Source organism: Chrysemys picta, chromosome 7 (genome assembly GCF_011386835.1).
Source record: "Chrysemys picta bellii isolate R12L10 chromosome 7, ASM1138683v2, whole genome shotgun sequence".
Classification (NCBI taxonomy): domain Eukaryota; kingdom Metazoa; phylum Chordata; order Testudines; family Emydidae; genus Chrysemys; species Chrysemys picta.
The window spans coordinates 25,874,929-25,901,585 of record NC_088797.1 but is presented as its reverse complement, the minus strand read 5'-3'; the positions used below and the strand labels follow the sequence as shown (position 1 = coordinate 25,901,585).

Sequence of the window (26,657 nt, the reverse complement as noted above, 5' to 3'; positions counted from 1 at the left end):
ATCCCTAGTCAGGACAGCAGTTAAGAACATGCTTAAAATTAAGCAAGCACTTAATCACTGTTTTGAATCGGGGCCTGAATCTTTACTTTGATAGGCTCCAGCAGAGCACACATTAGACCAGATCCTGCATGTGCTGAAATCAATAGAAAATTTGCCATTGACTTCATATAATAATGCAATACTTTGCACATGCAAAGCAACTTTCATCCATCAGAGCTCAAAGACTTCAGTGGAAGAGGATCAGACCCACTACTACTGTTATAGCTGAACTAGATTATTTAGAGTATACTAGAGTATTTATTACAAACCTAAACCCAAATTCTCTGCTCATTTAACCCCACTGAATTCAGCTGAGTTATGCCAGCAGAAATTTGGCCCCTCATGAGCAAAAATGTATAACCACCACAAAACAGGGATGCACATTAGCATGAAAAAACATCTGAGATAAACTGTTTACCTTAAAATGTGTGAAGTCAATTGAAGATATTTTGACAACTTATAATTAGCCATTAGGGTTTGCGTGTAATACATACAGAGAGAGAGAGAGAGAGAGAGAGAGTGCAAGTATATGTGCACATGCTAGTGGTAATTTCTTTATTAAAATGTGTTGCAATCTGAAGAGTGGTTAGGTCGATATGTCAGATAGTACTATGCCAATACTGTATCCTAATTTAAACTTTTTACAGTACGATGATGTGAGTACATGACATTATTACTATGGGTAAGAAATCCCTACTTGCTCTGTGACACAGTAAAATACTAGCTTTAGAAAAGGCACACCAAGTATACTCCATACATTTTCATCATTGCTATCAGTGGAATTGGTGACACTATTTTAATTTTGACATTTAAATATATAAATATGCATCATAGCAATTGGATAAATTCTGTCCTGCATGACATTCCACGTCTGGAATTTGGCTCTGTATAAAGAGTTAAAGCTCAAGAGACACTACATGCTCCATCTCTCTGAGTATTACTGGATATCTATCTTCCTCGAAGAAACAGAAAGAGGGTGGGGGTGGACAAGGTGTTGGGAAGATATTATGTAGATTAGCTCATTATTGTAAATTATCTCTGTTTCATACATAGTAATATTTTTGTTCAGACATAGAAATAGAAGATAAAAGTTCCTAACTCATTAACACCTATTTTATGGCATTGTAACAGTCACATCCAAAATTATATTAACTGGTACTTAGAGACTTGTACACCATGTTTCTTTACTTTCATCCAAGTATTAATGATTCTAACAACTACTTCATGACCCCCTGTGGAATATTTAAGCCATTGCATGTTTCAGCTTCATCAAAATATATTTTCAAATGGAGGGGGGAAATACCAGGAGAGTGTTTCCAAAAACATGTAATCAATATTTAAAGTTGGATCTACTCTTTTATTTTTATCAGCTTGACGTACCCATTGTAGGCACCCCAAATTAAAGTACTTATTTCCTATGTGCAGTGCTTATCTGAATTCCAAAGTATTTATACGATTTCCTTCCCCTTCTAACTAATTTTAAAATATGATCCAAGCCTTAACCAAGAAAACATGTTCTAAAATATTACAGCATTTAACAAAATTCTCCCCTCAGAGGTAAAGAGAACAGGCATCAAATTAAAAACATCCCACTGAATTACAACTGTTTTAATGTAGATCATTCCATTCATGGCCCACAGATAAAGCAATATACAAATGGCCTCTTTAGTCTCCTACTTACACTGGTACTGGTGTAAATCTGGAGTAGCTCCATGAAGTTATTTAGATTATACTAGTGGAAAGTGAAAGGAAAAAGTCTTTTTTTTTTTTTTTTTTTAAGAGCAGTTGGATATGAGTTTAATGATACTCTGGTAGCATAGACAAGATCTCATGGTTAGCTAAACTTGGACAGAACTCTCAATAGGGTTAGGGAGTACAATGGGAGTTTGTATTCTTAGATACTAAAATCTTGTAACACATCAAATTAACTAGCTCTTCATGGGCTTTTTAAACCGAGAATGATATAGGTTATGACAGATTATTGCTCTCTCTCTAACATACATGTATATATATATTAATTTTATTTTTCACATGCATGCCTCTGGCAAGGTAGGACATGCATTACCATCAAGTTGTCAACATGTAATCCCCATCTACCTTTGCTGCACTGACATTGCGCTATTATCTTTACAAAAATAAATTCATCTAATCTTTCAGTATTTTAATAAATGTGTATATTCTCATCATTTAAATTTGACACTATTTATATTTTTTTAAAGCATTACACACTCTGATAATAATCTGATCTATTAGGCATCCCGTCAATAAACTGCAAGTGCTAATCCTGTCACTTTTTCGCGATTGTCTCAGAATGCTTCTTGAGTACTCAACGGATTAAATTAAATCTCACCTGCTGACATTCTTTGTAATTCTACAGAAAGCTACATTCTCAAAAAAATTATTTTCATTATCCAAGTTAAAGCTAAGATACTGTACTCTATAATTTGCAAGAAAATAATATAATCAAAGACAATTTTCAAAATAGTGCCTTTAACGATCTATAATGAGGTGTAACAGAATTTTTCAGAGAAATTTTTCTGTGGCCTTTTTATGAAACCTTAAATATTTGCTAATACAATTAATTTAGCTCAACATATTTTCTACTCTGCTTTGGATTTATATGGGTTTTAAATGACTTAAACAACAAATATTTTGTAATACTGGCTCTTTGAATCCTAAAACTAATTTTGTTTGACCCCTCTTAGTTTCTCTAGACCTAATTCATTTTCTGAAATGTGTATCACATTACAGAAGGAATCATCATATTCCAGTAAAGTGAATCAAAAAAGATAATGAAACTAATCTTTACATCTAAAAGGAAAACCCAGGAAAAACAGAACTTGTGATTATAAATTTTTTCATTCTTTATTTAGTAAAAAAATTATGTATTTTAAGAAACCAAATTCCAAACAATATTTTGCAAATTATTATAACATTCTAATGAGAAAGATTTATTAGAAAAAACATTTATGCAATGGAAAAGATATCCCTATGAACAGACAGAATTTCAAGCTCCCCTTCTCCCTCCGCAGATATGTTTTTTTCTTCAGAAAGTGTTTTCAGGGTTGGATTTTAAGACAAAGAATTTTGAACCCTAGCATCCATTCTCACATTAACCTCCTCCCAGAGACACACAAACATAATGAAGGGTGCAAAAATGAACTGCTCAACTGAAAAAGACAATATTAAGTGTAGCTCAAATGCAAATACCATACATGGCTATTTACACACAATTTATTTTTTATTGGTTGGTATGACTCATGGTAAATGTTCTGACCCACACTGCAAATGGTCCATTTCAGACACATCTCAACATACTCCAGAATCTAGTATCACTAAAGAAATAACTCTCGTAGTGACCTAATACAATAGAAGAATTAAAAATATAGAGAGTTGTACCAATGTCTGTTCACTTTACTACATTTTTAAATGCTGTGATAAAATACATTCTTAGTTAACATCAGTTAGAACAAAACCAATAATTTTTAAGATGCAGATTAAACTTTTTTGCCTACTATAACATATTGGGGAAAAAATACTGCTACATGATAGACAGATAGCACAGGGAATGGTTTTTGGAAAGAAGCATTGATTTGTAGCAGAAACGTTTCACAGAGTGAAGTGCAGTCATCAAGTGTCAAGGCAGTCGGAAAGTAATTTTTAATATTACTTTAACAGATTTTATGGTAACTACGTAAGGTCCTGATCCAGTAAGAACAATATACAATCTGCCTCCACAGCTCTACATCAGCTTCCATGACATGGAAGCTGCACTCTTATTTTATTTAATCAGGGTTTTGATTAACAAAATGTTTTCACTGTGCACTTCTTTTGCTTCGATAGTTTGACATTTCAGAACAGTGTAATGATCAAGTCAGAGAATAGTCCTTGTAAGTGCTTACAGATTCAGCACATGAACAGTAAATATTTGTTCTTCTTTGGGGAAAAAAATTATACAACCTACATTTATATAAATTTTAAAAAAATCAAAATATATGGTTATAAGACATTTAGATATAAAAATTACAATAAATACGAATTAGAAAAATTTGTTAAAATACACAGCATTTCTTGGAAAAATGCAACATTTTGTTTATGAAGTAGAGTTAAAGGAGGATGTTTTGCTGCTTCCAATGACATATATTATGGTAATTTATTTGTTATTACTATTCTCGTCTTTATCAGGGTAGTGAGTAAATGGTCTATAAATCTTTTCAAAGTATGTTAGATTTTCTTCATTTTTGTATGTCGTTTCAACACTTATCATAGTTCTGAATCATTCATCTACAGAGGAAAGATTCTAGCCTTTCAAATGCCTGCAAATTATCCACTTTGCTACCAAAACAGAAAGTTTTTTCCCATTTCTACATATTTCTGGAGTGCTTTCTATGGCTGACATCCCCTAGCAAAAATAGCACAAGGGACAACAAGATATTTTCACCTTGTATTTCCTCTAATATTTTGCACTGCAGGCTCTCTCCCCAAAATATCAGGGTATTAGAACATTCCCAAATCACATGACAGTATCATTTCTAAAATGCCAACATACGTGTGAATTACTAAAACCAAATCAGTTCAGTTTATTGGTGTTCACTGTAACTTATTAAAATACTTTGGCCTTGATCATCCCATCAAACCCATGGAAGCAAGAGGTATCCACATAAAGGACTGGCCACTCTGCACTGTTTCACTATCTCCAACTTCCTTTAGTACTACAGTTTCTTCAGGTTGAGTCCTACAGCAATATTTAGCCAGGAGCCCAGAACTAGTTAATGCTGCTTCAAGCAACACACCCCAACCTCATAACAAGAGCAGCAGAGGAACAAACTATTTGTTTGTGCAGTGTTTAAGCACTACAAGATTTTAGATTTGGAATAGCAGCATTTGTGACATGACATACTTTTTAATTAAGTGAAAACATATCAATCTGGCTTTCTGTCTGTGATGTGATGTTGCTTACTCTCATCTACAACAGTACTTTAAAACAATTTAGAATAAAGCTGGTTTCAAATTTTTAATGTGAACTGTGTTAACCATAAGAACAGCCATACTGTATCAGACCAAAAGTCAATCTATCCCAATGTCCTGTCTTCTCACAGTGGCCAATGCCAGGTGCTTCAGAGGGAATGAACAGAACAGGTATCATAGAATCACAGAATATCAGAGTTGGAAGGGACATCAGGAGATCATCTAGTCCAACCCCCTGCTCAAAACAGGACCAATCCCCAGACAGATTTTTGCCCCAGGTCCCTAAATGGTCCCCTCAAGGATTGAACTCACAACTGTGGGTTTAGTAAGTCAATGCTCAAACCACTGAGCTATCCCTCCCCCATCCACTGTTGCCCATTCCAGCTTTGGGAAAACAGAGGCTAAGGACTCCATCCCTGCCAGTCCTGGCTAATAGCCATGGATGGACCTATCCTCCATGAATTTATCTAGTTCTTTTTTTAACCCTGTTATATAAAATGTATGCAATACAGTAATGCTACCAAGTTACTTATTTAGGACATAGCCTTCCCTGGATAAATGTGAGCAACTCATATTAACATTAACAAGAGTTAGAATGCACACAGAGCTCAAGAGACTATACCCCCCCATGTATGTACATTAACCCTTGTACTATGTACTTACATTTTGAGTTAAGTTGCACACTTTCATAACTGCACTGAGTGTACAGTAAAGTATACTTTTTAAAAGTCAAATTCTTATTTATCAGATATTTTAAGCCAAATTTTTAAGAAGAACTCTTCAAGCCAGGACACAATTAAGAAACAACACACTCAGTCTTCTCTGTTGGGCTTAAATATATATTTATTTAACTCTCCACGAACACATTCACAACAGTGAAGTGTGAACTGATCAAGTACAATCTAAAATAAAACATAAAAAGAATTTTAAAAGTCACCCTGACATAGAGGTATGCTTGAATGCTATGCTTGTTGTTTACAAAACATTCTCCTTCCCCACGTCACTATATGTTATATAAGGAAACAACTCTACAGCAGTGAAAAAGAGAATAATTCATATTCTACCAATAAACAACTGTACATGGCAAATGCATGAATAACTATCGACAATCCATCAAAAAGAAAACAACAGTAGTGGCAAAAGTAGCACTAGGGCAACAGATCATCCCATAAATGAACTTCAGGTCTCCCTAAAAGCTCCACCAATTCTGATACCAAATCAACTATAAGTATATACACAAAAACCTGATCCAAGGCTTAATGGGGCATCTGGCAAGAGGGGTCGGGGAGAGAGAGCTAGCACAGGAGCGCTCCTTTGCTCGTAGAAGTATGGTTCCATTTTGAGTTATTGCCAACGGGATGGGTCTGAACTCATCAGCAACCTCTAGGTAAGTGACTTGCATATTTTTTTTTCTGAACTTAAAGATTTATGGTGAGATTTTTCAAAGTTGCTAAGAGGATCTGGACACCTATTTGCTCTGGTAGCATAATAAATCCTAGCCTTCTGCAGCAGATATTGGTTGTTCCCGAATATACACAAACCTCACATTTTAAATTCTAGAAACAGCAACACGATATTCCTGAAAGACTATTTAATTTAGAAGTATGTTGTAAAATCATAGAATCATAGAATCATAGAGTATCAGGGTTGGAAGGGACCTCAAGAGGTCATCTAGTCCAACCCCCTGCTCAAAGCAGGACCAATTCCCAACTAAATCATCCCAGCCAGGGCTTTGTCAAGCCGGGCCTTAAAAACCTCCAAGGAAGGAGACTCCACCACCTCCCTAGATAACATATTCCAGTGCTTCACCACCCTCCTAGTGAAATAATGTTTCCTAATATCCAACCTGGACCTCCTCCAATGCAACTTGAGACCATTGCTCCTTGTTCTGTCATCTGCCACCACTGAGAACAGCCGAGCTCCATCCTCTTTGGAACCCCCCTTCAGGTGGTTGAAGGCTGCTATCAAATCCCCCCTCATTCTTCTCTTCTGGAGACTAAACAATCCCAGTTCCCTCAGCCTCTCCTCATAAGTCATGTGCTCCAGACCCCTAATCATTTTTGTTGCCCTCCGCTGGATTCTTTCCAATTTTTCCACATCCTTCTTGTAGTGTGGGGCCCAAAACTGGACACAATATTCCAGATGAGGCCTCACCAATGTCAAATAAAGGGGAACGATCACGTTCCTCAATCTGATGGCAATGCCCCTACTTATACAGCCCAAAATGCCGTTAGCCTTCTTGGCAACAAGAGCACACTGTTGGCTCATATCCAGCTTCTCGTCCACTGTGACCCCTAGGTCCTTTTCTGCAGAACTGCTATCTAGCCATTCGGTCCCTAGTCTGTAGCAGTGCATGGGATTCTTCCATCCTAAGTGCAGGACTCTGCACTTGTCGTTGTTGAACCTCATCAGGTTTTTTTTTGGCCCAATCCTCTAATTTGTCTAGGTCCCTCTGTATCCGATCCCTACCCTCTAGTGTATCTACCACGCCTCCTAGTTTAGTGTCATCTGCAAACTTGCTGAGAGTGCAGTCCACACCATCCTCCAGATCATTAATAAAGATATTGAACAAAACCAGCCCCAGGACCGACCCTTGGGGCACTCCACTTGAAACTGGCTGCCAACTAGACATGGAGCCATTAATCACTACCCATTGAGCCCGATGATCTAGACAGCTTTCTATCCACCTTACAGTCCATTCATCCAGCCCATACTTCCTTAACTTGGCGGCAAGAATACTGTGGGAGACCATATCAAAAGCTTTGCTAAAGTCAAGGAATAACACATCCACTGCTTTCCCCTCATCCACAGAGCCAGTTATCTCATCATAGAAAGCAATTAGGTTAGTCAGGCACAACTTCCCCTTGGTGAATCCATCCTGACTGTTCCTGATCACTTTCCTCTCCTCTAAGTGTTTCATAATTGATTCCTTGAGGACCTGCTCCATGATTTTTCCAGGGACTGAGGTGAGGCTGACTGGCCTGTAGTTCCCCGGATCCTCCTTCTTCCCTTTTTTAAAGATGGGCACTACATTAGCCTTTTTCCAGTCATCTGGGACCTCCCCCGATCGCCATGAGTTTTCAAAAATAATGGCTAATGGCTCTGCAATCTCATCTGCCAACTCCTTTAGCACCCTCGGATGCAGCGCATCCGGCCCCATGGACTTGTGCACGTCCAGTTTTTCTAAATAGTCCCGAACCACTTCTTTCTCCACAGAGGGCTGGTCACCTTCTCCCCATATTGTGCTGCCCAGTGCAGCAGTCTGGGAGCTGACCTTGTTTGTGAAGACAGAAGCAAAAAAAGCCTTGAGTACATTAGCTTTTTCCACATCCTCGGTCACTAGGTTGCCTCCCTCATTCAGTAAGGGGCCCACACTTTCCTTGACTTTCTTCTTGTTGCTAAAATACCTGAAGAAACCCTTCTTGTTACTCTTAACATATCTTGCTAGCTGCAACTCCAAGTGTGATTTGGCCTTCCTGATTTCACTCCTGCATGCCTGAGCAATATTTTTATACTCCTCCCTGGTCATTTGTCCAGTCTTCCACTTCTTGTAAGCTTCATTTTTGCGTTTAAGATCAGCAAGGATTTCACTGTTTAGCCAAGCTGGTCGCCTGCCATATTTACTATTCTTTCTACACATCAGGATGGTTTGTTCCTGCAACCGCAATAAGGATTCTTTAAAATACAGCCAGCTCTCCTGGACCCCTTTGCTCTTCATGTTATTCTCCCAGGGGATCCTGCCCATCTGTTCCCTGAGGGAGTCAAAGTCTGCTTTTCTTAAGTTCATTGTCTGTATTCTGCTGCTCTCCTTTCTTCCTTGTGAAGAAATCAGAATTTCTTGCCACCAGATTAAGATTGTCAGCACTTCTGTTATACACATCTATTTTCATTGGTCTATGAGAGGGAATCGCTGGCAGGGCACTGTCTGCGAGGGGTCCTGGATTTTGGAACTTGCTCCCCATTATGTTTGCCAGAGTCCAGATTTGCAAAACCCATTTGAATGTTAAGGTTGTTGAAGAGGGTATGAGCTAAGGTAGATATATTTATGGGTAGACCTCTGTTTATGTTTATACTCTGATTTCTAAGTTATGGGATAGGAGCCTGGACCACTGGGTGTCCACCTGTACTTATATTTCTAAAAAAAACCTCTGAATAAATAAAGAAATAAAATAAATGGAACAATTTGGCTGTAAAAATCAGTTCCAAGCTGAATCTTGTCATATACTACTGTTTTCTACAATTAAAATAACTGGCTATTTCTAAGTGACTGGAGTGTCAAAAAATAAAGTTTGGACAGAGATTTCAAACACATTTTAGTAATCTGGCAACTCAAAATTAGCTTTGTTTTCTGAATTTAAATGCGCCATCCCTTAGTCCCAAACACTGCTTTGATATTTTAGAGAAAAAATATAAAAAGATCAACATAGAGAAACTTATATTTTAGGAAAAATAGGATGCTGGCTTTTACCAAGTTTAATTTTAGCTCAATAAAACCACTATAACATTTAACTTAAAAAAATAGTCTCAGAGAACTAGATAATACAGGAATGCACACCACCAGATTTGGGGGGGAGGGGGGGGTTGAGGGAAGATATAAAGATAAACTTTGGGGAAAATTCTCTTACACTCACTCCATTGGTATAACAAGATAAAGAGTAATAGGACTTCTTTCTTGTCACTAGTCTGGGATTTCCAATGCCTGGAGTCCATTTTCTATGGGAACATTACAAAGAGACTTTCAGCTCCTGAATCACACTCAGCTGTCACAAAAGCCTATCAAGGCTCATTGGCCGAAACTGCAGAACTCAAACTTTCTGCTGAATAGACCTAATAGTTATCTCTATTAAACTTGATTTTTCCATGGATAACTTAACAATTTGTTTAAGTTTGTCTGCTCTGTAGTAGGAAACACCTAACTTAGGAATTCAGAAACATTCTGATGCCCATGTTATATTTTGGCTAGAAAAAGACAGCTATTAAATTCTGTAGTAACATGGATTTACTGTATCTTTAACTTTGTTATTTCACAGTCCATTCAATTTTAACTAACCAGCCACAGAATTGCTCTAAAGCTACAACTAAAGAACAGAAAGAATATGCTCAATGGAAGGAACTTGGTACAACAAATAAAACCAGTGATTTTGACTTGAATAATCTGGAAAGGCCAGAGACCGAGTAAATAATATTTCATAGAAGAAATTAAAATGGTTATTAATATTAATCTGTTCAATAAATAAGTTTTAGTAAACTAGACTTAGGAAGAATAGTCTAGTGGTTAAATACACAGGACTAGGAATCAAGAGATCTGGGCCTATTCAGACATTAGCAACAGACTTCATGTGTGATTAAGCACCAGACGCTCTTTGTGCCTCATTTTACCAATCTGTAAAATAGGGATAACATCCATCAATACTAGTAAAAAGCTTAAACTACTCAAAAGAAAAAACTCTTCAGAAATGTAAAGTATTATTCTATTATAAAAAACAGAAATACAGTTTGGTTGGAAATTAACTGGGGTAATATTCTCCTTGGTTACAAAATATGTACAGAAAAGAATTAACAGCTCTACAAATAATCATTAAAAGATAAAAAAACGTATACAACTATGCTGGTAACACGCACTTTTACACATACAATAGCATCTGTAATAGGGGTTTTCTAACATATAAAAATGTAGAGAAAGTTTTTTCTGATTACTTTTTAAAAAAAATACCTCCGATTTGTTAATAACTCCTATATACTTAGACACTGTGATAGTATCATATCTAAAGGTACAATTTGGTCACGGAGGTCTTGGATTCCGTGACTTTAACACATCGCTATTACTTCCTTGGCTTCAGCTTCGGCCCTACCCCATCACAGGGCTCAGATTTCAGCTTCAGCCCTGCCATGACCGTATCATGATTTTGTACATTTTTACCATAACTGCTCCATGAATTTTGCCTAATTTTACCATAACAAAACCATATCCATAATCATGCCCTATCAATGAATGAGTGAAAGGAGTAATGAGAAATGATCTGTACTAGTAGAACTGATCAAAAATGGGGGGGGGACATTTTTACTATTTTTCCCACTACAAAAATATTCTCTCTCTCATATATATATATATATTCAGTCTGTTTTCCATGAATAAACTCTTCTGGAAATTTTCTAAGTAGCTCTAAATACTATGGGAGCATTCCATCTTTCCCCCATAGTATATAGGATGCAAATTTACCTGTTCAGGATACTGAGGCAGCCACATGGCCTTCAGAGGGAAGGGACTGGCTGCTGAGTTACCACAGAGCAACTAGGAAAAAGAGGAGGAGAAAGCCAAAATGAGCCTCAGGGAGAGAGCTGCCCTCGAGCGTGCTGACACTTCTACAGAACTATAAAAGCTTGTCAGTGGGCAGACTAAGCCAAGAGAACGGAAGGCTGTCAGAGGAAAAGGAGCTCCTAGACTGAGGGCCTGGCTTCTAATGCCAGACTCCAGTTGACAGCAAACTGGACCCTAATGATAAAATTAACCTGTAACAGGAAGGTGGCCAAAATAAACCTGGGCTGATAATATCCACTTGTGTATCAGGAAATATTCATTTTGTGTCCCCTTCTCCTTAGGGCATCAGTAAATTCTGAACAAAACAACTTTGCTCTTGAACTCTTAAACAAGACTCACACTCCACACATCCAAAATGTATTAGGTGCTTTCTAAACACAATGGAAGACTCGCTCAAGGATCTTACAATTTAATTAATATTATGCTACACCAAGATGTGGACAATCCTCCTTACTAGTTAATCCTCCTTACTAATACGTTTCTATAGGTGCACAGGCCCAGCTATTCAAAAGACTTCAGCATAATGGGAGTGAACTCTTGAAAATTTGTCCGTAAGTGTCACAATGGAAGCTGCTGGGTGCTGAGCTCTTTTAAAAATCTGGCTCTGGTTGTGTATGCTGAGCAGTTGAAACTCTGACCCCTTATTGCCTAGAATACAAAGAACTTTGGCTTTGTTCTAACTCCTTGTATGGTTTGTTTCTCCAGATGATACTCTCAGATGCTTCCAGAAATTGGAGCTCTACTGCACAGGGCCATTTTTGTACTGATAGTTGGTAAGGCTGCACCCAAGTGGGAAGCAGTGGCATAAGCAAAGAATATTCAAGCAGATTTTGCAGTAAATTGCTATGTTATTTGGCATGAAAGACACAGAAAAGCATCAGGCCTTAAACATGCAGTAATATAAACACATTGAAAACTGGATACTGTACAGTATGTGTGTAGATTACTACACATCACTTAAGGTGGACAAGCAAATCCCTTTCTGTGAATATCATCTTGTCCACCTTACTAGGTTAATTTTAAGTGGACAGACTTGGGGGCCTCTGTCCAAAGTGAGAAATTGCAAAGGCTCTTAGGAGGCAATTAGAATCACAGTAGATAGTTTTGTTCCAGAAAAGAGAGGCAGCAGAGAAGAGGTATATATAGATATCAGTTGACAGAACTGATCTTGTTCTTTTTTAAACCTTGTTACAGTCTTAGCCCTCACAGCATCCTCTGGCAAGGAGTTCTACAGGTTGACTGCACATTGTGTGAAAAAATACTTCCTTTTGTTTGTTTTAAATCTGTTACCTATTAATTCCATTTGGTGACCCCTCGTTCTTGTGTTATGAGAAGAAGTAAATAACACTTCGTTATTTACTTTCTCCACAGCAGTCATGATTTTATAGTCATCTATCATATCCCCCCTTAGCAGTCTCTCTTCCAAGCTGAAAAGTCCCAGTCTTATTAATCGCTCCTCATATGGAAGCTGTTCCATACCTCTAATAATTTTTGTTGCCATTTTCTGAACCTTTTCCAATTCCAATATATCTTTTTTGAGGAGGGGCGACCACATCTGCACGCAGTATTTCGAGGAAGTCAACATACGTGTGCATGTGGACAGTATTTATAAACTGTCTCATCTGTATATAAATTAGCATAACAACTTGAAAAACTAAAGAGCAATCTGCTCTGGAAACAGGTTCTATATTTTGGTTCCTAAAGTGTCACAGGGAAGGAAACTAAGAAGCACATTATTGGAAACTAGGATTGTCAACATTCTAGTCACACAAAACTGAACACTCTTGCCCCGTCTCTGCCTGGCCCCTCCTCTGAGGCTCCGCCCCACCCTAGCCTTCTCCCAGGCCCTGCCCCTGCTCATTCCATCCCCCCTCCTTCTGTCGCTCGCTCTCCCCCATCCTCTCTCACTTGCTCATTTTCACCGGGCTGGCTCTGGGGGTTTGGGTGTGGGAGGGGGTGAGGGCTCCAGCTGGCGATGCGGGCTCCATTGTGGGACCAGGGGTGCAGGAGGGGGCTCTAGGATGCAGCTGAGGGGTTCAGAGTGTGGGAGGGGGCTCTGGGATGGGGCAGAGCGTGGGGTATGTGTGGGGGGGTGAGAGCTCTGGCTAGGGGTGTGGGCTCTGGTGTGGGGATGAGGGATTTAGGGTGTGGGAGGGGGCTCCGGGCTGGGGCTGAGGGATTCGGAGGGCGGGGGGGATCAGAACTGGGGCAGGATGTTGGGGCATGGGAGGCGGTGAGGGGTGCAGACTCCAGGCGGCGCTTACCTCAGGTGGCTCCCGGAAGCAGCGGCATGTCCCCCCTCTGGCTTCTATGCGGTGGCGTAGCCAGGCGGCTCTGTGCACTGCCCCATTTGCAGGCACCGCCCCGCAGATCCATTGGTCGTGGTTCCTGGCCAATGGGAGCTGCGGAGCCAGCACTTGGGGTGGGGGCATCACCCGGACCCCCTGGCTTCCCTTACACCGAGGAGCTGGAGAAGTGACATGCCGCTGCTTCTGGGAGCTGTGCAGAGCCACAGCAGCCTGGGAGCCTGCCTTAACCCCGCTGTGCCGCCGACTGGACTTTTAATGGCCCGGTCAGCAATGCTGACCAGAGCCACCAGGGTCCCTTTTTGACCAGGCATTCCCGTCGAAAACCAAGACACCTGGCAACCCTACTGGAAAAAACATAGTTTAAAATGTTTAAAGAGACCGATATTAAAGTGAAAGAGCCAAATCTTGCCATGTGGCTTCAGGTGCATTGGGAAGAATTGACAGATTTGGCAGCATATTTCCCCACTCCCTACCAAACAAATTAATGGCAACAGCAGGGCAGAATAACTCCTAGTACTCTCCTGAGCATCAGATAGAGGATCTGATTTATGCAGTTACCAGTGCTTTATGGTCCTATGGGCCCATGGGCATAGAATCATTGACGTTAGAATTGAAAAAGGCTTATTTGGTTTATAGTCCATCTCCCTGCCAGTGTAAGACTGATCCCAATTGTATATTTACTCATATTTTGTCCAGTCTAGTTTTAAAAATCCCTGGCAATGGAACTTCCTCTGCTCCCATTTGGATACTGTCACACAACCTAACATATAACTGTCAGTCTAATTTAATAAAAAGCAACAGAGGGTCCTGTGGCACCTTTGAGACTAACAGAAGTACTGGGAGCATAAGCTTTCGTGGGTAAGAACCTCACTTCTTCAGATGACTTGCATCTGAAGAAGTGAGGTTCTTACCCACGAAAGCTTATGCTCCCAGTACTTCTGTTAGTCTCAAAGGTGCCACAGGACCCTCTGTTGCTTTTTACAGATTCAGACTAACACGGCTACCCCTCTGATACTAGTCTAATTTAATGCTATTCATCTTGCCCCCCCTTATGAAGTGGTAAATAATTCTTCTTCCTCCATGGCATTAACACCCCTCAAAGACTTAAAAGGGGCATATATTCTCTTAGTTTTCATTGAGCCAGAAACCGTATCTTTCTCAAAAGTAAATCCATCGGTCCTCTAATTATTTTTATTCTCTGAACTCCCTCCCATTTGTCCTTATCTTTCTAGCAATGAGATGTCCAAAATTCAATCTAACTCTCCAGACGCAGTCACACTAGAGTCACCTAGACAGGGATTATTACCCCTCCACTCTGTAACATGATGCTTCTGCATCTGCAATTCAAAATTGCATCTGCGCTTTTTGGAGCCATATCAAGTTGAAAACTCTTGCCTAATTTGCTGTCTATTATCACTCCTATGGCCCTCTCAGCATTAGTACTTTCCAGGTTTCCCCTTCACAGTTAGTAAGAGTCACTTAGCTGTGTTAAGATGCAATTTTCTTATTTGAAGCTGCCCATATTTCTAATCTCTTTAGTTTCCTTTGTATTATTTCAGTTGATGTCTGCAATTACACCACAATGTAGTATTACCTGTGAATTTCATTAACATGCTATTTATTCATTCTTGTTCACTATATTAATAAAAGTATGAAAATGCTAAAGAAAACCACACCTACTATATATTGCTGCTGCACTCCACTCTAGATAGGTCTCCCCTACACTCACGATGTTATACTTGACCATTTATCCTTTATATATATATATATATATATATATATATATATATATATATATATATATATATAATGCCTGCAGTCAGTTTTCAAGCTATGTGACAATATACATGTCTAAGATGATCTGATGCTTCCTTTATTTTTATTCCTTCTCTTATTCTTTACTCTTTGTATCCTTATCCAAAGAACTTCACTTCATAATGCAGGTATTATAAATATTTGTCATATAAAGCTACTGCTCTACTAATTCTTCCCTTTCCAACTCTCCTATTTAGAGATTATGTACATCTATATTGACATTTCAGTTATAAGAATTGTCAAGGTCGATTCCCCACTCTGTCACTCCGAGTGCAGAATGTGGGGGCCCGCAAGGATTCTAAAAATTAATACTGGCCACTCCAGGCTTGTATTAAACTCCCAAGGTTACTGTTTCTCTCTGACCATGGATGGTCAGATGCTGCCACCACCCAAATGCACAACCCCTTTGAAACCAGAAAGGCACACTTGGGAATTCCTTCCTGTGGGGTACCCTCAAGCCCTTTCACACACACACACCCCCTCTGGGGAACTGCTGAGAAAGAAAAACAAAGGAAATCAGCTGTTGCTACCAGCTAATTAAACAGCATGTGCACAAACCTCTTAGGACACCAAAAAAATCCTGTTCTTTAAAAAGGTAAATTTTATTAAAAACAAATAGAAAGAAAATACATCTGGAGCTTGGGCTTTTCCTAGATTTAAAAAAAAAACACTTACAAAATTTAAACATCAAGAATAACCTTCTTGAGGTCCAGCTTAAAGGTTACAAGCAAAATAAAAAGCATTTGGGGTTAGCACAGAGGAGTCCACAAGCCAAGAAATAAACAGAAATAAACCTAATTGCATTCTTTCTAAACATTCCTGATCTACTTACACATTTGGGAGTTCCAAATAAGTAGGTCTAGGTACGATCTGATGATTTATGATCGTACCTGGCTTAAAGCTTCTCATAGCATAACTGCTCCCTGTTCCCCTTTTTCCCGGAGAACACAAAGGGGAAGTTTTTTTCCCCATTTTAAAACGTTCTAGCCTTCTCATTGGCTCTTTTGGTCAGGTGCCCACTCCCTTTCCTTTACCTGGAGACTTTTTTAACCCTTTACAGGTAAAGCAAGCAGAGAACAGCCACCAAGAGGTACTTTATAAGTAACTGAATGGCTGGCTGGGTGTCCATAAAAGGGTGCTACCCTCGCCCTTCATTTATCACAAGAATCGATACCAGACTTAGTCTAAACATCATACTTTAGTAATATTGCTATTTTTTCTTGATTTTACATACTCCTTGCATTTTCATGGAGACACTTTAGTACAGAGGTCGGAAACCTTTCAGAAGTGCCGAGTCTTCATTTATTCACTCTAATTTAAGGTTTCACGTGCCAGTAATACATTTTAACATTTTTAGAAGGTCTCTTTCTATAATTCTATAATATATAAATAAACTATTGTTGTATGTAAAGTAAATAAGGTTTTTAAAATGTTTAAGATGCTTCATTTAAAATTAAATTAAAATGCAGAGTCCCCCGGACCGGTGGCCAGGACCCGGGCAGTGTGAGTGCCACTGAAAATCAGCTTGAGTGCCGCCTTTGGCACATGTGCCATAGGTTGCCTACTCCTGCTTTAGTATATCAACAGTTTTCTCATTCTTCATATTTTGCTTCAAAATTTCACCTAAATTTCCTTTTTACTTTCACTATACATTTTGCTTTCTATTGATGGCACACTTTACCATTATTTAAGATACAAGACTATTTGTGTTAATCAAAAGCTCCCCTTTGTTCCCTTTCCTAGACAGTTTAAAACACATTTAACAAACCCTGCCAGTTTTGAATTTTGGAATTCAATGCATCTTCTATTTAAGTACAGAACATACTATAGCCCCGATCTGATTCTAATGGAAAGAAGATACAGGAATTAAGGAGGAAAAAAGGAAATTCACATTTAAACATTAGGCTGTGCCACAAACCCACTTAAGAGAATACACAGTTATAGTAGAAATGTAGCAAGTTTCTGATGTATATTTTTTAGGGTTTATTGTGACTAAGTTGGCCACAAATTAAATTTTGATTTCAACTTTACTTTTACTTGTATATGCGGGTTTGTAGCACAACTTTACATTATTTATGCAGCCTTCCATGAAAATGATAGTTGGAGTAATGACATTTAAAAATACACATTGATAATTACCTCTGGAAAATATGTAAATTTATATCCTATTGTTATCATACATGACTGAATACAGAGAACATTCAGTACTTGCTCTCATTATTTACAGTATCAGTTAAATAGAGAACTCGTAAGTCACAAAATGTTCATACAGTAGTGTATAAATCGCTGACTTCACACTTGAAAGGGAAAAAGGCTGTGAGCCAAATTCTTCAAAGTTTATCTGTGATCTGTACTTCTGAAATGTATATTTGTCCCCACAGTCCAAGAAACACCTCCAGAAACTTCCAAGTCCTCTAAATTCTAGTTGTTCTATACTATTCTTGATAATAGACCAGTATGTCCAATAAAACCAACAGATGAAAGAATTCAATTTTGTTTACTGATCCACAGGCCTACTACTTGGATTTGGGGGAGGGAGGATTTTGAACAGAATAAGAATGATCTATGGCAGACATATTTTTTGCCATTTAAAGTAAGAGAATTACATTTATAGGTCCAGATCCTTAGTAAATAAGCAGAGCTTCACAAATTCAGTGGAGCTATGCTGCTTTACACTATCTGAGAATCCATCCCCCCAAAAATGTATACAGAAGCTTGTTACAGCTAATCTGATTTTACTTGGAAAAAGTTTTATATACATTTTTTCAAAGCACTTATTAGAAAATATACATTCAAAAAATCACAAACATCTTAAGTGATCATATACTAGTAATGAAAAGAAATACTCCATTGTCTGAGACACCTTTTAGTTTGCACTGATGAGAGATAGTATCTATTTTTATATTGGGAACAACAAGATTTTGTTTACATAAAAGAAAAAAGTGTAGTAGGAGACATCTACAACATTGGTCTTCTAATTTTAAAGATGCCCTTTTTTAAGTCATTCAAAATTAACATATGGTCAGTGTATATAGCTGAAATTAAGAGTTGAAGCGTTCCAAATGTTCTTCATCGGAGACCTAAGGATTCTCATTGCTATGAATGTAATTTAATATTTGCAATATAGCGATACAAAAGACAATGCACGTATTGAGTTGCACCATTACTTACTTCAAGCCAGACACAGACTTTCTATGTGTGTAAACTATCAAAGCACCACTAAACTTAAACAGAAATTTAAACGCAGCAACTTGGGCCTCTTTAATCAACATCTGTTTAACAGTTTGTAACTTTCAATAGCAGCAAAGGTAACATGGCAATGCCTTAATACTATAAAAGTCTGAACAGGAAGTAGAAATAATCTGAAATAGTGCTTTGTTCAGGATAGCTGTTTTCAGTGTGAAGAGACATCCACATTTTATCTTTTGCTACATTCATTTTGTTCTGTCTCTTCCTGTGACATAGCAAATTTGTAAACAAAACTTATATTATCTACAATGAAAATAAAAACATCTTAGTGTAGTATCTGAATTTTCCTTTTTTCAACAATTTGTTTATAAAAGGTTCTGCGGTGTCATTAACATGTCTGAGATTTATTATCCTAAACAGCCAAACACGTATTTACCCAGATTTTTTAAATCCTATTTATTGTGGAAATTAAGAGATGAAAAGATCTCTTAGACCAGCCTTTCTGGCAAATGAAGAATGGTTCCTTACAGTATAATGAAATTTGGAGGTGCTTTTAGATCTCATCCGGTGCTGAAAACTTAGTTCACATTGGTGGCCAAAATCTTCATTTCTTATCTACATCTGGTAAAGTATTTGCAATACTTCTCAGTTCTGGGTCTCATTGTAATTTTCTACATTTCTGAGACTTCTAGGTTGGATTATTTTAATGTTTCCTACAATGAGGAGGGGAGGGGGGCTAACTTTGAAGGTTAGAAGATTCAGCTAGAGTGAGATGCAACTGCTTGCCTAGTGATATTAGACATAGGAAGCACGTTATACCAGTTATCTGGTTCCTTACTGACTTCTGGGTGTAATTCAAGTACTTCCTTTCATATACAAAGCCAAACATGGCTACCTATGAAATTACATTTTTCATAGCACACACGTTAACATACCATAGATTTAAACTTCAGGAAACTGGTGGCAAGGAGTTTTCAGCTGCGGGACCTCTGAGTTCAGATAATGATGATGTATTTATTAAAAATACATTACCTTCCTTATTTAACTTTCCTAATACTGGAATTATGACAAAACAATGTCTTTTCAGGCTTTTTCTGAGGACTGAGTGGATGTATTTAATATTGTTTGAGGAGTTGGGGAAGGACAAGACTACCCCCCTCCTTTATTTTGTCTTTAAAATTAATCTGTTATGTTAAATGCTGCTTAGGCAACCTAAGTTTTTATAAGTGAGTACATTTAATACATTAACAATTTTCATTTGTTTTGTTGTAAGTCTTTATAATGGCACAGAGCAGACTGGAGTTGCAGCAAATAGTTTTGCTTCTCCAAAGCTGCTACTTCAATCCTGTTTCAGATTCTAGGGAGAGAAGCTAGAAAAAAAAAAAAATGTTTGTTCTTTTTGTGGGTGGGAGGAAGGTTGTTTTGTTTTGATGAGTTTATATTTTCATGTTTACTTTAGTCTTAAAAGGGATAAAATAAAGATAAAAGTTGTATGTAATTTGATGTTCACTAGTATTTTTCTTGACCTCTATAAATGTCTTTTAAAGTTTTTATCCAAAATTCTTGGTGTCATTTATCTTTGTCCTGTGAAATTTCCAGAAACAATGTCTTACAAAGAGCTCACTATGTAATAAAGAATTCTTATAAAAATATTTATCATGTTTCAGTAATTTTTATTTTATTTTACATGCCATTGCAAGTCATAAATATAAGTCTGTGCTCCAGGATTCATTCTATGAGGCGCTTTACAACCAAGGGTCTGATGTGCTTGAATTTGCAAATAAGTATCTACCATCATGTTCCATAAGATGACAGATATCAGTAATTGTCTAGACTTTTAAAGTTACTAGCAGATGTCTAGTTTAATGCTTATCAACTTACTGCAGTAAGCTCATTACCTAACAGACAAAATGAATACAATAAAAATTAAATGTACACAAATATTAATTTCCATTGCACTATCCAAGACGAGCACTAGTTTTGGTTTTACCATCAATAGAGAGGTATCATAATATTTATAGATAGTATGTTAAACTTTACCAAAAGCAGGAAAGATCTCTCTTGCTTTTCATTCTAGTTTCTGCAATGTTTTTCAGCAAAACATTTAGGACTACATTTTGTCTGGTCCTTACATGACTGCACAGCCCATGTAAGAGCCAAGAAGATTGCACCTATTACACCAGGGAACGCAAGGCCTGCTCTGTCTCTACCCCACTAAGAGTGCATGGTGCCTCAGAGATAGGGTGACCATATGTCCCGTTCTGGGCGGGACAATTCCCCTTTTCAACTCTGTTCTGGCCGTCCCTACTTTTTCACTAAAACTAGGCATTTGTCCTTGATTTGTGCAGGCAGTGCTACCTTCAGAGCTGTCCCCAGGCAGCCGCACCCTCTCTCCAGCTGCAAGGCAAAGTGGAGAGCAGAAGCTGCTGCCGCGGGCCGCGGCTTTTTTTTTTTTTTTTTTTTTTTCCAATTGCCGCCGCCGATCGCGGCTTTTTTTTTTTATTTTTTTTTTGCTTGGGGAGGCAGAAATGCTGGAGCCGGCCCTGGTAGGAACCCCATTTATTGATGGGCACAAAACATGGCTAAATGGATTGTCAGCATCAGTAGGGTTGAAGGATGCCGCATGCAGGTCATCCAATGGGGGTCAGTGACGGTGCTCTAATTTGTAAATGCTGATTTTTGTTGATTAGCTGAGTTGCAGCTGCAGGCTGAAAGCAGTGTGATAGTCTCCTCACAGCTCCAATGTTTGCCTAGCTTGGGAGCCTGAACGATGAGACAGTTTGAAATAGGAAGGGTTTTTAATTGCACATTTTGTGGTAGCTGAGTCCCCCTGAGCCAAACAGGCTGCCTGCCGTAGAGGCAGAGTGCTGTGTTCAGATGCTGGACTGAGCCAGTGTTCAGAGAATGCCTTGTGAAGGAACACTTGCAAATCAATTCTACCCTGGTGTTTCAATAGCAGCTTTACCAGGCCATAGAGATCTCTGGTATAAACCCTTTGACTTGGAGATCAACTTGGCCCATAGCAAGGAATTGGTTCAGCAAAACAAGGGCTGTCCAGAACAGGGTCCCAGCCAGAGGCAGGCTGACATCATGTATCCAAAAAAATCCCTACAAGGATAATAGACAATTCATTCACACACACGTTCTCCTTTGTCAAGGGCTGGTTGTGTTAGAAGTAAGGGTGGCAATACCACCATACTACCCTTACTCTATGCTGCTGCTGGTGGGGGGCACTGTCTTCAAAGCTAGGCACCCCAGCAAGCAGCTGATGCTCTCCATTGCCCAACTGTGAAGTCAGTGCTGCCACCATGATGTTGCCAGGTTATGCTTTTGTTCCTTTTGTGTGGGGAGGGGAGTGGGTGAGGAGGGCTTGTGTATACCTGTGTCCTTAGAAGAATCAAGAGTTTCTGTGTGGTCATTTTTTGCTATAAAAATGGTCTAGGAAACGTCTGTGTAATTGTAATGAAGACCTCCAAAAGCAGTTCAAGTTTTTAAAAAAAGACACTTCAACATTGGACAGCAGCAAAGTTGTATGCAAGACATGTGGAGCACATTTCTCCATTGTCCACGGCAGTCGAAATGACGTTACCCAGCACTTTAAAAGCAAGAAACACAGAGATGCGGATAAAAGTAAGTGTTTAACACCAAGTATTTCAGGATTTTTTCTGAGGCAAGACACAGAAGTTGAAAAAAGCATTGGAGGCTTGCCTTTGAGTGCACCAAAAAGTTTGACTGGACACTGCTGAGGAACATGCCACTGTGGGAGCAAATGCAAGACAGTCTCACTGCATGCCACACCAGAATTCCCACCTTAAATATGTTGGATGAGAATCGTCTCTTTGACAAGTGATCTAGTGCAAAATCAATTGTCTCCAGTTGTCTTTGAGACTGAAATCATCCGAGAACGCCCATCACCGAAAAGTGGCAGAAGATTTTTCGAGAGATGGACCGTAGTGGAGTATAATACAAAGATAAAGCCAAGACTTTGGAATTTGTGCTATGTCTGCCTGTTACTACAGTGCCTGTTACTACCGTGCCTGTTGAACGTGTCTTTTCAATTATGAATGATGTATGGTCTCCTGAAAACAATCACATCTGAATGTCTCCACCATGAAGGCTATCTTGTGTGTGCGAGTAAACTTTTCTCTAGATTGTATTGCGTTCTACGACAAGTTGCTGAAAGACAAGCAAACCCTCACAAAAATAGCATCATCAGAGAAATACAACTGGTATCAAGCAGCTTTACACCCTGAAGAACGGCAAGACAAGGAACAATGCCAGTAACTACAGAGTTTTAGGTAAAATATACGAAACCAAGAAATATATGAACATATATATAAAATATATGAAACTGCCTTATCTTTTTTGCGTAATGTAAGTAAACTCCCCTGAGCACCGACCATCTCTTAGCCAGTGTCTCATTTTCTTATTAGGGAAATATGGTCACCCTATTCAGAGGGGAAGGAGGAGGTAGAGACAAAAAATCTAGGCCAGCACTGATGAGGCAAATAAGCTGCACCCACAAAAGGATGTAGTAGCAGGAATGCAGCCTTTGCATACCCAGGAATTTTTAGGCAGAATGTGTTTTCCTGGGGTAGGGCAGTTCCATATCTCCCCACACATGCTTAATCTCAGGGAAGAAGAACAGTCTAGCCCAGAGGTGGGCAAACTACGGCCCGCAGGCCACATCCGGCCCATGGGACCGTTCTGCCCAGCCCCTGAGCTCCTGGCCCGAAGCAGGGGAGCAGTAAATAACATGATTATGCTAGCCCCCGGCCCCTCCCCCACAGCCTCAGTTCGGGGAGTGGTCAGGGGCCAGGGCTGTGGATTGGGTGAGGATGGTAAGAGGGCAGGGAACAGGGGGGTTGAATGGGGACAGAGGTTCTGGGGGCGGTCAGGAAGAAGGGGTGGTTGGATGGGGCGGGGTCCTGGGGGGGGGGCAGTCAGGAAGGAGAGGAGGGGTTGGATAGGGCGGCGGGGGGTAGTCAGGGCTGGGGGCTACGGGGGCAATCAGGGGACAGGGAGAAGGGGCGGTGGATGGGGCACGGGTCCTGGGGGGCAGTCAGGAAGGAGAGGGGAGGTTGGATGGGGCGGTGAGGAGCAGCGGTGGGGGGGTCAGGGAGAAGAGGTGGTTGGATGGGGCAGGGGTCCCGGGGGGACAGTCAGGAAGGAAGATGGGGTTTGGATGGGGCAGCAGGGGGCAATTAGGGGTGGGGGATCCGGGGGTGGTCAGGGGACAGAGAGCAGGAGGGATGGATGGGTCAGGGGTCCCGGGGGGGGGGGGCCGTCAGGGGGCGAGAAGCAGGGGGGGTCAGATAGGGGGCAGGGGCCACACTTGGCTGTTTGGGGAGGCACAGCCTCCCCTAACCGGCCCTCCATACAATTTCTGAAACCTGATGCGGCCCTCAGGCCAAAAAGTTTGCCCGCCCCTGATCTAGCCCTTACTGAATACTATGAGCTAGATTGTGACACCGTGTCAAAAGTCTGAATGGGGTAGATGTAACGACAGACAGCCCTCGTTGGAACTCCAGGCAAGATTGTGACTCAGGAAACACAAACTCTCCCAGTCTCTCAAAGGGAGTACACTTATTGTGCCATCCTTTGGATTGGCACAGATTGCTGCCAGCTCTGCAGCCTGCCAGGTGTGTGAGATGCAACGAGAAGGGCGGAGGAGCCCTATTCCTGCCCCCTTTCGAGTGCTTTGTGGCCTTCCGCTCAGCGAAGAGATTCTGATTATCCCATGCCCTTGAGGAGGGAGAGGTTTCTTGTGTGCATACACCACATCCCACTACACACGCATAAGGTCAGGGACAACCTGGCTCAAAAGTTTTTAGTCAGGGAATTAAACTTGTGCGTCTAAAACTTTTGTTAGGGCTGCGATGTTAAGGCAAAATATTACTAATTTATGAATTTCAGAAGACAGGCTGAAAGTAACCTTTTTTATTCTGTTTTAATGGAAAATAGTAAGAACAGTGCAAGTGTAGTGATAACAGTGAGGAACACAAGTTGCCATACCAGAGCGTTTACCCTTCGTAAACCCAACCAAGCTTTATTGGTAATTTGTTATCTTGATCAGAGGGGTATCTCATGACCCCATGGAGGGAACTGAAGCCCTCTGTGATAGTTTACTGGCCTGATCTCTTATATAACTAATTTGCTAAATTCCTGCTTTCTATTATCTTACCACGCAGTCCAGGTTTTAAGCTTTGCAGCTCTCAAAGTTTGTTCAACTGTTTACCATCATATCCACCCACTGACATGCAAAAATCCCAAACTCTCAAAAGTCATGGATTGTTTTAAACAAACATTAAAATCATGTTATTTATTGCTCCCCTGACAGCCATGACAAAAATCCAGACTTAACTATGGATGAATATTTTAGGATAGCTTACAGCAGGTATTTCACTGCAGGTTAAAATATATCTTTACATACTCTCAATCCTCTTTATCAACAAGCAACTGTTTTTAAGACCAATTCTTTAAAAATTCATGTGGCACTTTAGCAATTTCTCACTCTGAGTCAGGAACAGCAATGGGCAAATAGGCAGCTGCGCCCAGAAGCTCTCTTGTTCTGATCAGCAGTATGATCAATCCTGCATCATGCTGCGTAGATAGTAATAAAAGGACTCATATGATCCCCATGTTCCCTGCAAGACTAGAAACAGATTTGTGCCTTCAATTCATGACATTTCTTATGCAATAAAAACAGTGGGGCTGATCTTCCTCTCACTTACCCAAGGTCTTACACAGTCATAACTGACTTTAGTGGACTCACTCCAGATTTATAGCTAAGTGAGAAGAAAGTCAGGCTTAGCATCTCTTTCACATTTCAAGATCAGACAATGTTATGCCATTTTCCTCTTGCCTCTCCAAGTAACTCTTCACCCCCATGCACTTTATTTCACTTTGATCTTAGCACTGTATCTGGTTAGATGTTAAAATTAAATTCAGGTGTATGAGAAGGAAGTGAATTAGCTTCAGATTCTATTCTGAAGTTGGGTTATATCTACACTTATTCAAACATACCACCATTGAGTCTACCTCCAAGAAGTACATATTACTTGGCAACAAGAAAATTATCAAAGCAATTGACCAAACTGGCACTGTGAGCTCTGACTGCATCTGGTAACCATAATATGAAGGGGGAAGCATAAGGATAACAAAGAATTCTCATTTATCATTACTGTTAAACTTAACTACAGTACGAAGTCTTCAAGTCTTTGAACTTCATGCTTTCATTACACCAATAATAGCTTCACTCAAAGATGAAGGTGATGCTTTTCCAAGAGTGATAAAAGGTCAAAAGCATTTAACTCAGTGGAAGCATTAGTGATAGTATACACTGTAACACGGACAGCAATGACCAGAAAAGCCTGACTGCTACCATCAAGGAGTTCCAGAAATGCAAAAGTTATGGAATTTTGGTTCTCTGCCAATGAGAGAACACAAATGTAAAACTATATGTAAAATGAACTCTAAATAAACAAGTCTATTTTTCATATTTATTAGCAAATTTCCAAAGTAGATTAAGATAATTAATTCAGCACAAGGCACTCTTATCCTGGAATAAGTGTGTTCAAACAGGGAGTTAATCAGGAATAGTTATTCTGGAATAATTCCCTGTGTGTGGAGTGCCTGCACACTGATCACTTAGATGCCAATTAGTTTTCCCAGAGAAAGCTGATTGAGGTAATTAGATAACCAGGTGGGGGGGGAGGGGCTGCATGTGATAGAGACAATTAACCCATCAACCCAAATCTGGTGATGAGGCACAGGAAGGAAGTGCCAGGGATGGGGAAAAGAGGGGAACAGGGCTAGCTGAGCCCAGTGACACAGAGTTCTCAGGGAAGAGAGACTTTTTTCCCCTCTGGTGCTAATGAGAGGGCCAAAAGCACACAGGATACCATAAACAGACTGTTGCATGGGAACAGTGGTGGTTTTGGTGGAGGAAACTCAAAATAAAAACTACTGTGAATGCACAACTAGTAGAGTTTGCACAATTTCTGCAGGACAAGATG

General features: G+C 39.7%; 1 protein-coding gene across 3 annotated transcripts in view; it reads right to left on the bottom strand.

Moving 5' to 3' along the window:
* Nucleotides 1-26,657, bottom strand: part of ERC2 (ELKS/RAB6-interacting/CAST family member 2) — an 836,521-nt gene that overhangs the window by 474,401 nt on the left and 335,463 nt on the right. The gene's annotated exons all lie outside the window — the stretch shown is intronic.